Here is a 16,087-nt window from a genome sequence, read left to right as displayed (position 1 = left end):
TCTTCTTTGCGTTGTTTTGCCCATTAGGTGCGAGCAAAAAGCTTTGTCAATGCCACTAGATTTACAAAAAAAATGTTGGGCTAGCGTAAGTTTAAGAATTCTAGGGAAACTGGGGATCTATGGCAAAGTTCATCAAATGTCCGTATCTACAGTGGTCAAAACTTCTTCTTTGGTCAATCCGTTGTCTGTATAGCGTCTCGTCAACTTCCTTGTCCAAGTGGGTCTTGTTACCTTGGAGAAAACGGAAAAACAGGTGAAAGAAACGGACCGTAGAAATCGCATTTTCATCACATCATTGTTTCTACATTTGGGTCATAAATCAAGTCCAGGTTAATTACAGTTTCCTCACTCCTTAAACTCATTACCCTAGTACGATGATTGCGCTTCATTAAAGCCTGACCGCATCTAAATATCAATCCAATCGATATGACAACACCTAAGATACATAGGAGAAACTTCCCAACATCCATTATGACTCCTTGAGCCCAGTCTCCTAAACCGGAGAACCAATTTCGCGGGTTCAACCATGACACCCAACCAGTCAGCTCATTACCTACAGCAGCAAGAGTGAGATTGTGTTTTCGGCGAAATTCCCACTTCAATTGGAGAATATCGTCCATCTTTTGGTTTATGACCTCGACCGGATCCTCGGTGCTATTCGTGATATACGTGCAACACTTCACGCCATACTGTGTTGCCAATGTAACACAATATCCGCCTGTCACTGCTGTGAGGTAATTAAGAACCATTCTATGCTGCACCAGTTCTGTTTTATAAGCTTGAAGTTCCCTTCCAGTATATCTAAACGTGTCATCATACATTTCAGTGATATTATCTAACAAATTTGCGAGCGCCGATATGTATTTATAATTCAGCACTCCTCGAGCGGTGCGAGTGAAATCTAACGCCACCAGAACCTGAATCCCGGTGGATTCATGGATCAGATCAGAGGCCGGATGCTCTGTCTTCTCTATCAGGTGCCTTTTAACAACGTGCTCGTAATGGGTGTGAGTATAAGGAGCTTGGGCACCACGGTGTATGTCTTTCATTTTGTCATGTGACACAGTCATTACTTCAGGCAATACTTTTCCAATATAACACAATCCTTTAGAGTTTGGGGCAAGCCACTTGAACGCCTTTCTCCCGCATATGAAATATGCATCATCGGGGAGAACATATGGGACGGAGTAGGACATAACCATATTACACACCTTCCATGTGAAATCTCCTGACCCTAATTCTTCCATCTGCTTAGTACACGTATCAGGTTGTACGATATGTGCACAGTATCCTGGTGATACTTCTCCAACTCTTGTAATTCTATTTCCTAAGGTGTACCTATACCGGAAAGATTTTCCTCTACTGGCTATGTGGCGTACAAGCTCTGTATCTGTAGGCATTCTATCTGCTCTATGCGAAAAGGTCATGGTGTGGTTACTCCATGACACTTCCCAATTTCCCGGCTTTCGGGGATTGGAGATGTTGAAACATAATAGGGACCTATCCACGTGGTATTGGTGGAGCTTCAAACTAGGAGGGCTGGAGATGTTAAACCTCCTGTCCACCGGTCTCCCACCACTTAACTCAAGTACCTCCCCTAACGTTAAAGGAAATGGTACTAGCCCTGATTTGCTATGACCTTGAGGTACTTGAGAGCATACCCAACAATCTGTTTTGTTTAACACACTACCCACTAAGGAGTGATAGTTACTCAATGGATGCCGGTCCATATGGATATTAAAACTGGATTGGCATTTCTTAATGCACCCATCCTCAATGACATTGTTACAGAGCCTACAGATACAGTTTTCTTCAGCCAACAATCCTTAAAAGAAAAATGTTTACAGATAACATGGCTGCTGGATCGTTTCCGGTACTCGCCTTTGCTTGGTGATTGGGTTGCTATTGGAAATTTACACCTCCGTCTCAGTCATCAGAACCTTTCTGGATCCTTTCTCGACCTCACTGGTACTCTCACCGAAACAGACTGCTCTGGTCAACATCAGGGTCAACATGAAAATCCATATCACAGTCTCTTGGGGCAAGTCCATCTTACAGGAGGAGAAAAGAAGAAATTTGTAATGGGGGTATAAGAAAACAGTTTGTGGGGGAGAGAACTTGTTACGATAATAAGTTCTCTCGTCTTGTTGTTCTTCTTGTTCTGCTGTCCTCTCAAAAGGTGCTGTCTCTTCAGTCTTCCAAATGAACATTCTGGTGATGCAATATTCCTTCCTAACCAGCGATCTTTCTGTAAGGAGCAAAAATCTGGCATTACCATTGGTCCAACTGAGGGGTGACATACCATCTTTAAACCATGAAAACATGAGTGAGAAGAGAGAGAAAACAAAAAAAAACCAAAGAGATAGAGAACAATTCATGTGCATATATACATATTACATAACTCAACAATAAACACCAATAGGAAAAGAGAAATTAAACATTTTTTTCAAACATTTTAAAACATGGTCAGCATTAAGAAAACATTGTCAGATTTATCAGGCTGTCATATCTACGTGTCTAATGGTTTCCTTGAGCAGTCCCTCCCCACCAGCACCTCCATATTCCACTGTCTGTATCTGGCCAGAATACATTGTGGTGGATAGGTCATGCTGGGGTTTGGTAGACTTCTGCAAGGACCAAGCGGATATGCAATGTTTGAATTCTTACCAATAATCGTCAGAGATGGGGATAGAAAAAGAAACATTTCACAGATACATTTACAACTTTTCACCCGGTCATTCCTGTGTCTTTAGTGAATGACCTCCCAATTTATTAACCGTTACCTCAGGCTTACCATCAGTCCTAATAATCACCTTTCCTGACTATATCTCATGGGTGTGGGCCAAAATTTTTCCTGTCTGATCTCTGATTATAATGGTGTGTGTTATAATTTTGCTCAATTCTTGGTCTAGGGGGTCTGACTTTATGTGGGTTATTACAGTTGCTGGCATAATGCCCTTCTCTTCTACAATGATAACAAATCCTTGGCTTTCTCCATGTGCTAGGGGCCTGGGATTCCGGTCGACTTGATGCATCCTCTAGTGCTTGGATGTTCAGTGCCATCAACCGCTCTCCCTGCGCTTCCCTGGTTCTTTGGATATTTCGGTCATGCTCGATAGCGGACTCTCTTAATGCCGCCACCGAGATACCTCTCCAATGTGGTATGGAAGTTTGTACCCTAATTTTTAGTGTGTCTTTTAAGTTGTTCATTAATACGGACACAGCTACCTCTCTGTGGTGTACATTAGTTTCAATGTCATCTATACCAGTGTACCTAGCCATATCCTGCAGAGCCCGGTGAAAATACTCTGATGCGGATTCACCTTCTTTTTGTTTTATTGTAAAGATTTTATTCCACTTTACTACTGTAGGAAAATATTCTTTCAACTGTAGATTGATTCTTTTTACATTATCTTGGTTATACTCGTTTGTTAGTGGCACTTCCTCATCTAGCTTACAATCAGCGATAAATTTCAATGAATCAACATCGGGGGGTAAACATGCCCTCAAAACTGTCCTCCAATCTTTGTTATTTGGCTCTGCAGTGTGTCCTAGCACTCTAATGTATCTTTGACAAGCAACTAAGTCTTTCCTGGGATCAGGAAATTCAGACAGAATTGTTCTTAATTCTGTTCGGGAAAAAGGGCAGTACATGGCGATGTTCCTGACGGGGGTGACTCCTGAAGAGTCAGTTTTCCCATTTGGTACTGCAATTACCCTGACAGGATTAAGTCCAGTAACGTCATTCTGAATTGATTCTACAATATGAGGTACATTTGTTTGTGCGTAATGTATAATACCATACGTACCTGTGGACACGACCTCACCTGACCCTCCGTTAGGGGGTTTGATTACAGTCTTTACCGATTTGGTCGTGTCCACCTGGATGTCTTGTGTGATGGCTGCTGGAAAAGGTGCCGACATCGTTCTGGGCTCGCTTTCTTGTTGGTGTTCCTGAGGAAAGTTTAACATGGGGTGCGACTTGCATGGGTTAATAGTTGTACATTTAACACTTTCATTTTTATAAACCTTATTACATTTTACACTTTCATTCTTAACACAGTTACTAAGTGCATTTTTATCACACCCCATTGTGCCTTTCTCCGCAACCATAATTCTCTCCCTTGCCATGTCTCTCCTCTCAAGATGAAAGTTAGGTATGTGAGTTACATTTCTTTGCATTTCACCCTCCTGTTGCCATAACTGTAAACAATCATAATGCTTGATTCGTCTCTTTGCTGATTTAATGAGACATATCCTTCTCCTTAAATTATGCAACACCTCTGAGTCAAAACTACCTATCCCGGGAAATGGTGCCTTATCCCCCGCAGTCATTCTTGTCCATTCATCACAAAAGGTCTCAGTGTGGGGACCATATTTCCCCCACATTACTAACCGAGCAGACCCTCGGGGTCTGCAAGCTTCTGGAGTCTGAATCCTGACTGCCGACTGTCTCTGTGTCGTGCACTTGGCTTCCATTGTGGACCTTTTTAACACAGAAAAACTTCCTAAAATGCACCAAACACAGAAATTCGTTGGAAATCCTTAAAGCTCTTCCACTGAACTTCTTCTGCTCCGGGTATCTCCGATCCGCCTTCTAGCAGACAAGTGTAGCCGTTGCAGGCCCTATCTTTAGAGATTTTCCTGAGAAAATTCCTTTCCTTTTTCTTTACACAAATCACGCTTGCATGTGCTCCCTACAACACGTATGAGGGCAAGACCTCATATCACGTTGCGTTATTGGTCACACATACAACCGTGCGGTCCAATCGTACCACTTATAGACACTTGTTGCCCATAAATGGTAGGATCATTGGAGTCTCCCTACTGTGCTCCAAAACAGCCAGAGCGTAACACAACGAAAACTTTATCACACTCTGTTGCACGTTTTCACTTCAGGCCGTGCTCATAGATCACACAGATCACAAGGTCCACAAAGCGGGATTTAATACCGTTTTATCACATAGACCACAAAGTCCACAAAGCGGGATTCAATACACTCATACCGTTTTCAACCCACTATCATTCTTATAGTTTTCTGATCAGAAAAATCATTTCCCGTAGTCTGATAGCTCTCCCCAGAGGTATTACAGTAAAGTAAGGTATTTAAACTAAGTTTTGGAAAACTGAAATCAATTTGTGCTATTTATCGCCTTGCGCTATTTACCGCATTGCGCTATTTATCGCCTGTTAAAATCAACTTGTGGTTTGAGTTACGTGGGCGTACACAGACGCTCCGTTGCGTAATATACGCTGCGTGCGTCGGCCTTTGGATTGTGTACGCAAGTCTTTGTTAGAGACACGTGTACGCAAAGCAAAGATCCACCGTAACACAATTTATACTTTTATCAATGTAGATGATCCTTGATCATCTACCACACACCACACTGACTTCGCCTTATCTCCCAGGCAAAAACTGTGTGTTTGTCTACACTTTAACTATATTACCTCTATTCTTAAACTATGAAATAACGGCAAATCTCTTTTAGCACGTTTATCAACTAAAAAACTGGCAGACAGGAGAGTGATGGCCCTCATTCCGAGTTGTTCGCTCGGTATTTTTCATCGCATCGCAGTGAAAATCCGCTTAGTACGCATGCGCAATGTTCGCACTGCGACTGCGCCAAGTAACTTTACTATGATGAAAGTATTTTTACTCACGGCTTTTTCTTCGCTCCGGCGATCGTAATGTGATTGACAGGAAATGGGTGTTACTGGGCGGAAACACGGCGTTTCAGGGGCGTGTGGCTGAAAACGCTACCGTTTCCGGAAAAAACGCAGGAGTGGCCGGAGAAACGGTGGGAGTGCCTGGGCGAACGCTGGGTGTGTTTGTGACGACAACCAGGAACGACAAGCACTGAAATGATCGCACAGGCAGAGTAAGTCTGGAGCTACTCTGAAACTGCTAAGTAGTTAGTAATCGCATTATTGCGAATACATCGGTCGCAATTTTAAGAAGCTAAGATTCACTCCCAGTAGGCGGCGGCTTAGCGTGTGTAACTCTGCTAAATTCGCCTTGCGACCGATCAACTCGGAATGAGGGCCGATATACGAAAATACACAAATGAAAAAGGAATGCAGATATATATGTGTGCGTGTGTACGCAAGATAGAAAAATAAACAGTTTTAAAAGACACTAGCGTTTTGCTCTTACCTCCGGTTCCCGGATTCCTTCAGCACCCTTTACCTAAGCGAAGCAGACGCTTATCCCGTCAGCACTACGAGGGATACAACCTCCCGCCCTTTGCTGATGGATAATGTCTGCTGATATTACCTAGTGCAGATATGTGAAGGACTGGACGGCCCCCAATTGATAAAGCTAAATATTTATCGTATATAAAACACTTTAAGAGGTCTAAGAACACTGTACGCTATCTACGTAAGAAGTACCGTAAGGGTACGCAAGTTGCGTAACGATCGCTCAACCGTAGTCGAGACGCTCAAGCGTCACGTTCGCTTACGGCCCAGAGATCACAGGCAGGCACGCTATTGGCTGCCGACTAACGTAATAATTCGCTATAGCATAGCGGACGCTTGGGACCACGAGGAGATCACCAGCGGTGCAGACGCTCCCAACGTTAAACCTTTATATCTATACCTTTAACAATGAAATACACAGTAAACCTTAGTGTGGTGATAGAGTGTAAGTGCAACCTGGTGTAACCTGATTAACTACAAAGCTGCTTGAGCGTCACCGACGCTCAGGGAATACTTAACACTATAAGAAATACACAGATACCTGGGCTTAGGGTCCAAAACCTATTATATGTATTATGACTATTATACTTGCAAAAGAATCACAGTACAAAGCATACACTACAATATAACATAGACTAACTAACCAGATAATTACACAGGAAATACCATACAATACAATACAATACAATCAAGGGAAAATAAGGGAAAAAGAGGGGAGAGAGAGATGGCTTACAATAACATCAAGACAATATGATTGCGGAGAAAACTTACGCACAAGGGGAAACGATCGCAAGCGCCTCTGGACATCCAGCTCCCGATTATCAGCAATGAGAACCGTTTGAAGAGAAGTGAGTGCTGGATGCCACAGGCTTGTCTTATTTATGCTCCACACACAATACAATTCAATGGTCCCTACAATCTCATTGTTCATTGGACACAGGAATTCGGCTTCGCATTATAACAAAAGGTCATAGGTTGATTCATACAGGTGGGCTGTGACTGTTTCCAACTGTTCAGGTGGGTGGGATACTGGGTTTCCCGCCGCATGACTAAGTAAGAACAAATAATAGTAAATGGACATAAACTTCTTATGTCCATAACTATTCGCACGAGCGATTAATCCGCTCCAAACCAACACCGGAATATTGCTATTTAAATACTCTTCCGATGGGTACCAAACACTACTGTATGACCCCTGTTAGACCCTTCGTACAATACAAAGAGGGATCTCTCTGTTCAGGAACATGCTATGTTAACTAAACTTTCAGTATCTATCAAAGGGACCATGATCTACAAAATACATTATTAGTGAAAATATGTAACGAATGAGTCGCACGCTACGATTACATAAACTCTACCGTAAATACGCATACCGTGCGCCTGCGGGTGCCCGCGACTGTGAGTATGTGCACATACGGGAGAGCGTACGCATGCACAGCGCGGACCAGTATGAGGTGCAAATATGGCAGTGTGTGTAGAGATATTTTTCTGACTTTGACACTCTTTTATCTTTCTTTTTCTTCTTACTGTACACATGAGGGTATCTCACTAGTCACTTACATTATTTGTTGATGTGCTTGTTGGTACCCTTATTGGTACTTGTAGTTTGGCTATACGTTATTGCTCCAGGTATACATGTGCTTTTTGTACCCCGGGTGGTGATACTACCGCCACCTCCCCATACTTTTTCTGCTGCATACCTTTCCCCTGCAGTAGCAATGCGGTCCCAATATAATGGGCACTTTTGGTTTTTCCAGCCTGTCCTTTCCTATTTTTTCCTTAGTTTGTCCCCCCCCCCCCCCAAAAAAAAAAAAAAAAAATTGGGATGTCAGCTGTTTTTGCTTTTTCTATATTTTAAATGGTTTGAATATATTCATTGAATGTTAAAGGGTTGAACTCCCCCAAAAAACGCAGGCTAGCCTTGACCACTTTTCATAAACACAGAGCTGACATAGTTGCCTTGCAGGAAACGCATTTTTTGTCAGCAGGTCCCCCGGCTCTGAGAGACCCGAGATACCCAGTTGGCTTTTTTGCAAATGGCCCCTTCAAGCGCAATGGAGTGGCTGTTCTTTTTCGGAGCTCTGTTTTGTTTAAACTGCTGTCCCAGATAGCTGACAAGAATGGACGTTTCCTCATTCTAGTTGGAAAATTGGAGGATAAGATGGTTACGATTGTATCTCTCTATGCTCCCAATTCTAACCAAGTCCCCTTCCTTAGAAAAGTTTGCTCGACTATTGCGAGGGTTCGTCAGGGTGCCCTGCTAATGTTGGGTGACTATAATTTAGTGCTTGATCCTAGATTACATAGATCTTCTCGGTCCTCTTCCCAGATGTCTGCGGTTCCGGCTGGCCCGTCACTCGCCTTTATTATTAACCTCAAAAACCATAATTTCCACTCATTTTCAGTCTATTCTGAATACCTCACACCTCACAATATTATTTTTAGTCCTAAAATTTGCACCTAGGTCGCTGGATGACTAAGCTAAGCGACCCTAGTGGCCGACACAAACACCGGGCCCATCTAGGAGTGTCACTGCAGTGTCACGCAGGATGTCCCTTCCAAAAAACCCTCCCCAAACAGCACATGACGCAAAGAAAAAAAGAGGCGCAATGAGGTAGCTGTGTGAGTAAGATCAGCGACCCTAGTGGCCGACACAAACACCGGGCCCATCTAGGAGTGTCACTGCAGTGTCACGCAGGATGTCCCTTCCAAAAAACCCTCCCCAAACAGCACATGACGCAAAGAAAAAAAGAGGCGCAATGAGGTAGCTGTGTGAGTAAGATAAGCGACCCTAGTGGCCGACACAAACACCGGGCCCATCTAGGAGTGGCACTGCAGTGTCACGCAGGCTGTCCCTTCCAAAAAACCCTCCCCAAACAGCACATGACGCAAAGAAAAATTAAAGAAAAAAGAGGTGCAAGATGGAATTGTCCTTGGGCCCTCCCACCCACCCTTATGTTGAATAAACAGGACATGCACACTTTAACCAACCCATCATTTCAGTGACAGGGTCTGCCACACGACTGTGACTGAAATGACGGGTTGGTTTGGACCCCCACCAAAAAAGAAGCAATTAATCTCTCCTTGCACAAACTGGCTCTACAGAGGCAAGATGTCCACCTCATCATCATCCTCCGATATATCACCGTGTACATCCCCCTCCTCACAGATTATCAATTCGTCCCCACTGGAATCCACCATCTCAGCTCCCTGTGTACTTTGTGGAGGCAATTGCTGCTGGTCAATGTCTCCACGGAGGAATTGATTATAATTCATTTTAATGAACATCATCTTCTCCACATTTTCTGGATGTAACCTCGTACGCCGATTGCTGACAAGGTGAGCGGCGGCACTAAACACTCTTTCGGAGTACACACTTGCGGGAGGGCAACTTAGGTAGAATAAAGCCAGTTTGTGCAAGGGCCTCCAAATTGCCTCTTTTTCCTGCCAGTATAAGTACGGACTGTCTGACGTGCCTACTTGGATGCGGTCACTCATATAATCCTCCACCATTCTTTCAATGGTGAGAGAATCATATGCAGTGACAGTAGACGACATGTCCGTAATCGTTGTCAGGTCCTTCAGTCCGGACCAGATGTCAGCATCAGCAGTCGCTCCAGACTGCCCTGCATCACCGCCAGCGGGTGGGCTCGGAATTCTGAGCCTTTTCCTCGCACCCCCAGTTGTGGGAGAATGTGAAGGAGGAGATGTTGACAGGTCGCGTTCCGCTTGACTTGACAATTTTCTCACCAGCAGGTCTTTCAACCCCAGCAGACTTGTGTCTGCCGGAAAGAGAGATCCAAGGTAGGCTTTAAATCTAGGATCGAGCACGGTGGCCAAAATGTAGTGCTCTGATTTCAACAGATTGACCACCCGTGAATCCTTGTTAAGCGAATTAAGGGCTCCATCCACAAGTCCCACATGCCTAGCGGAATCGCTCCGTGTTAGCTCCTCCTTCAATGTCTCCAGCTTCTTCTGCAAAAGCCTGATGAGGGGAATGACCTGACTCAGGCTGGCAGTGTCTGAACTGACTTCACGTGTGGCAAGTTCAAAGGGCATCAGAACCTTGCACAACGTTGAAATCATTCTCCACTGCGCTTGAGACAGGTGCATTCCACCTCCTATATCGTGCTCAATTGTATAGGCTTGAATGGCCTTTTGCTGCTCCTCCAACCTCTGAAGCATATAGAGGGTTGAATTCCACTTCGTTACCACTTCTTGCTTCAGATGATGGCAGGGCAGGTTCAGTAGTTTTTGGTGGTGCTCCAGTCTTCTGTACGTGGTGCCTGTACGCCGAAAGTGTCCCGCAATTCTTCTGGCCACCGACAGCATCTCTTGCACGCCCCTGTCGTTTTTTTAAAAATTCTGCACCACCAAATTCAAGGTATGTGCAAAACATGGGACGTTCTGGAATTTGCCCATATTTAATGCACACACAATATTGCTGGCGTTGTCCGATGCCACAAATCCACAGGAGAGTCCAATTGGGGTAAGCCATTCCGCGATGATCTTCCTCAGTTGCCGTAAGAGGTTTTCAGCTGTGTGCGTATTCTGGAAAGCGGTGATACAAAGCGTAGCCTGCCTAGGAAAGAGTTGGCGTTTGCGAGATGCTGCTACTGGTGCCGCCGCTGCTGTTCTTGCGGCGGGAGTCCATACATCTACCCAGTGGGCTGTCACAGTCATATAGTCCTGACCCTGCCCTGCTCCACTTGTCCACATGTCCGTGGTTAAGTGGACATTGGGTACAGCTGCATTTTTTAGGACACTGGTGAGTCTTTTTCTGAGGTCTGTGTACATTTTCGGTATCGCCTGCCTAGAGAAGTGGAACCTAGATGGTATTTGGTAACGGGGGCACACTACCTCAAGAAATTGTGTAGTTCCCTGTGAACTAACGGCGGATACCGGACGCACGTCTAACACCAACATAGTTGTCAAGGCCTCAGTTATCCGCTTTGCAGCAGGATGACTGCTGTGATATTTCATCTTCCTCGCAAAGGACAGTTGGACAGTCAATTGCTTACTGGAAGTAGTACAAGTGGTCTTCCGACTTCCCCTCTGGGATGACCATCGACTCCCAGCAGCAACAACAGCAGCGCCAGCAGCAGTAGGCGTTACACGCAAGGATGCATCGGAGGAATCCCAGGCAGGAGAGGAATCGTCAGAATTGCCAGTGACATGGCCTGCAGGACTATTGGCATTCCTGGGGAAGGAGGAAATTGACACTGAGGGAGTTGGTGGGGTGGTTTGCGTGAGCTTGGTTACAAGAGGAAGGGATTTACTGGTCAGTGGACTGCTTCCGCTGTCACCCAAAGTTTTTGAGCTTGTCACTGACTTATTATGAATGCGCTGCATGTGACGTATAAGGGAGGATGTTCCGAGGTGGTTAACGTCCTTACCCCTACTTATTACAGCTTGACAAAGGCAACACACGGCTTGACACCTGTTGTCCGCTTTTCTGTTGAAATACCTCCACACTGAAGAGCTGATTTTTTTGGTATTTTCACCAGGCATGTCAACGGCCATATTCCTCCCACGGACAACAGGTGTCTCCCCGGGTGCCTGACTTAAACAAACCACCTCACCATCAGAACCCTCCTGGTCAATTTCCTCCCCAGCGCCAGCAACACCCATATCCTCCTCATCCTGGTGTACTTCAACACTGACATCTTCAATCTGACTATCAGGAACTGGACTGCGGGTGCTCCTTCCAGCACTTGCAGGGGGCGTGCAAATGGTGGAAGGCGCATGCTCTTCACGTCCAGTGTTGGGAAGGTCAGGCATCGCAACCGACACAATTGGACTCTCCTTGTGGATTTGGGATTTCGAAGAACGCACAGTTCTTTGCGGTGCTTTTGCCAGCTTGAGTCTTTTCAGTTTTCTAGCGAGAGGCTGAGTGCTTCCATCCTCATGTGAAGCTGAACCACTAGCCATGAACATAGGCCAGGGCCTCAGCCGTTCCTTGCCACTCCGTGTGGTAAATGGCATATTGGCAAGTTTACGCTTCTCCTCCGACAATTTTATTTTAGGTTTTGGAGTCCTTTTTTTACTGATATTTGGTGTTTTGGATTTGACATGCTCTGTACTGTGACATTGGGCATCGGCCTTGGCAGACGACGTTGCTGGCATTTCATCGTCTCGGCCATGACTAGTGGCAGCAGCTTCAGCACGAGGTGGAAGTGGATCTTGATCTTTCCCTAATTTTGGAACCTCAACATTTTTGTTCTCCATATTTTAATAGGCACAACTAAAAGGCACCTCAGGTAAACAATGGAGATGGATGGATACTAGTATACTTATGGATGGACTGCCGAGTGCCGACACAGAGGTAGCTACAGCCGTGGACTACCGTACTGTGTCTGCTGCTAATATAGACTGGATGATTGATAATGAGATGAAATCAATATATATATGTATGTATATATAATATCACTAGTACTGCAGCCGGACAGGTAGATAATATATTTATTAGGTAATGATGACTGATGACGGACCTGCTGGACACTGTCAGCTCAGCAGCACCGCAGACTGCTACAGTAAGCTACTATACTCTATAGTAGTATGTACAAAGAAGAAAGAAAAAAAAAACCACGGGTAGGTGGTATACAATTATGGATGGACTGCCGAGTGCCGACACAGAGGTAGCTACAGCCGTGGACTAACGTACTGTGTCTGCTGCTAATATAGACTGGATGATTGATAATGAGATGAAATCAATATATATATGTATGTATATATAATATCACTAGTACTGCAGCCGGACAGGTAGATAATATATTTATTAGGTAATGATGACTGATGACGGACCTGCTGGACACTGTCAGCTCAGCAGCACCGCAGACTGCTACAGTAAGCTACTATACTATAGTAGTATGTACAAAGAAGAAAGAAAAAAAAAAACCACGGGTAGGTGGTATACAATTATGGATGGACTGCCGAGTGCCGACACAGAGGTAGCTACAGCCGTGGACTAACGTACTGTGTCTGCTGCTAATATAGACTGGATGATTGATAATGAGATGAAATCAATATATATATGTATGTTTATATAATATCACTAGTACTGCAGCCGGACAGGTAGATAATATATTTATTAGGTAATGATGACTGATGACGGACCTGCTGGACACTGTCAGCTCAGCAGCACCGCAGACTGCTACAGTAAGCTACTATACTATAGTAGTATGTACAAAGAAGAAAGAAAAAAAAAAACCACGGGTAGGTGGTATACAATTATGGATGGACTGCCGAGTGCCGACACAGAGGTAGCTACAGCCGTCGACTAACGTACTGTGTCTGCTGCTAATATAGAGTCTAGACTGGATGATAAATTATTGATAATGAGATGAAATCAATATAATATCACTAGTACTGCAGCCGGACAGGTACTATATATATTTATTATGTAATGACTGATGACGGACCTGCTGGACACTGTCAGGTCAGCACAGCACCGCAGACTGCTACAGTAAGCTACTATAGTAGTATGTATAAAGAAGAATGAAGAAAAAAAAACCACGGGTAGGTGGTATACAATATTATATATATATATATATATATATATATTATATACAATTATATATATATATATATATATATATATATATATATTAAACTGGTGGTGATTGATTATTAAACTGGTGGTCACTTCAGGTCACGTTGCAACTTGCAACTAGTACTCCGAGGCCTAAGCAGACAATCACAAAATATATTATTATACTGGTGGTCAGTGTGGTCACAACAATGGCAGTGTGGCACTGACTCTGGCAGCAAAAGTGTGCACTGTACGTTATATGTACTCCTGAGTCCTGCTCTCAGACTCTAACTGCTCCCCACTGTCAGTGTCTCCCCCACAAGTCAGATAGTACACTTACAGTCACACTATCTAATCTATAAATATCACTTCAGCAAGTAGTATAGTAGTATACAGTATAGTAGTACTCCTCCTAATAATGCTCCCCGAAAATACTGTGTCTCTCTCTTCTCTAAACGGAGAGGACACCAGCCACGTCCTCTCCCTATGACTCTCAATGCACGTGTGAAAATGGCGGCGACGCGCGGCTCCTTATATAGAATCCGAGTCTCGCGATAGAATCCGAGCCTCGCGAGAATCCGACAGCGTGATGATGATGTTCGGGCGCGCTCGGGTTAGCCGAGCAAGGCGGGAAGATCCGAGCCTGCTCGGACCCGTGTAAAAAAACTGAAGTTCGGGCGGGTTCGGATTCAGAGGAACCGAACCCGCTCATCTCTAGAGATTATATGTATTTCTCTCCAGTGCACAATTCCTACTCTCGCATAGATCTTATTCTTTGCAGCGCTCAGCACAGGTGGATGTTCTGCCTATTTCCTGATCCGATCATGCTCCTCTCCTATGGTCTTGGAATATTTGCCACCAATTTACCCCCCCCCCCCTCGGCCATTGCGCCTATCTGCCCACCTGCTGTCGGACCCTATAACTAAAAAAGCGATTGATGATTGCATCGCCCTCTATATGGAAACTAATTCCCCCCTTAAGGCAGTTGTGCGAGGCACTGCGATCCAAGCCGGTGCTAGACTCAAACGACAAGCTATCCAGCAACAACAAGACTTGGAATCTAAACTTAAGGAGGTTGGAGATAGGAATAAGCTCCACCCCTCTAGGGCCCTACATAGGCCAACTTCAGAAACTCCTCATGAGACGGACCCAGTTTGCTTTAATTAGGTTGAGACAGAAATTTTACCTGACTGGCAATAGACCGGGGAAAATGCTGGCTTGCAAGCTCCGTGCTCTCCAGGCTCGTAATAGGATTAGACATCTGATTTCATCTCAGGGTGGTAAAGTGTCCAATCCATATGACATAGCGAATCAATTCGCTAGATATTATACCAAGCTGTACAACCTTTCTTCTGATCCCCTTACTTTTCAACCCACTCCTGATTCTATACAATCCTTCCTAGCCGACGTCAAACTCCCCTCCCTTTCTGCGGAACAGCTCGAGACATTAAATGCCCCGTGGACCCCCTCCGAGGTAATTCAAGTAATGAAATCACTCCCGCATAATAATGCCCCCGGTCCAGATGGCTTCATTAATGAATTTTACGTTTCTCTCTGTGATCAACTATCGCCCACCCTGACCTCCTTGTATAATTCAATCTCCTCTCTTGGTGCTTTCCGTACAGAAATGCTGGAGGCTCAAATTATCACTATACCCAAGCCAGGTAAAACCCCAGCGCATTGTCAAAATTATAGGCCCATTGCACTATTGAACGGCGATATTAAATTTTTTGCCAAACTTGTCGCTTTTCGTTTAAATGTCTTTCTGCCATCTCTCATTGCCTACGACCAAGTTGGGTTTGTGCCTGGTAGACAGGCATCTGACAATACCCGTAGGGTTTTTGACTTGATTGATATCGTTCCCTCTAACACTGGCCTTCTCCTGCTCTCTTTAGATGCAGAGAAGGCGTTTGATAGACTGAACTGGCAATATACTGTATGTCCTCGGTTCTAGACAAGTTTGGTTTTAGCGGCCATATTCTTTCTTTGGTTTTATCTCTATATAGCTCCCCCTCTGCACGGGTATTTAGTAATGGTTTCCTCTCCGATACATTTCCTATTACGAATGGAACCCGACAGGGTTACCCTCTATCACCCTTAATATTTACGTTGGGCATAGAACCCCTTGCTGAGAAGATTAGGATGTCTGGGGGCTTCCCGGGAGTGACTATTGGCACTACTACTCACAAGTTGTGCCTCTTTGCGGACGACGTCCTTCTGTTTGACACGGACCCGCTATCCTCCCTTCCTTGTTTGCATGCTATCCTGGGACAGTGTAGTTAAGCTTACTTTTATAAAATTAATACGACAAAGACAGATGCTCTCCCCATTAATATCCCAGCTCCCATAGTGTCCACC

Source organism: Pseudophryne corroboree, chromosome 3 (assembly GCF_028390025.1).
Source record: "Pseudophryne corroboree isolate aPseCor3 chromosome 3, aPseCor3.hap2, whole genome shotgun sequence".
Classification (NCBI taxonomy): domain Eukaryota; kingdom Metazoa; phylum Chordata; class Amphibia; order Anura; family Myobatrachidae; genus Pseudophryne; species Pseudophryne corroboree.
This window is presented reverse-complemented; position numbering follows the sequence as displayed.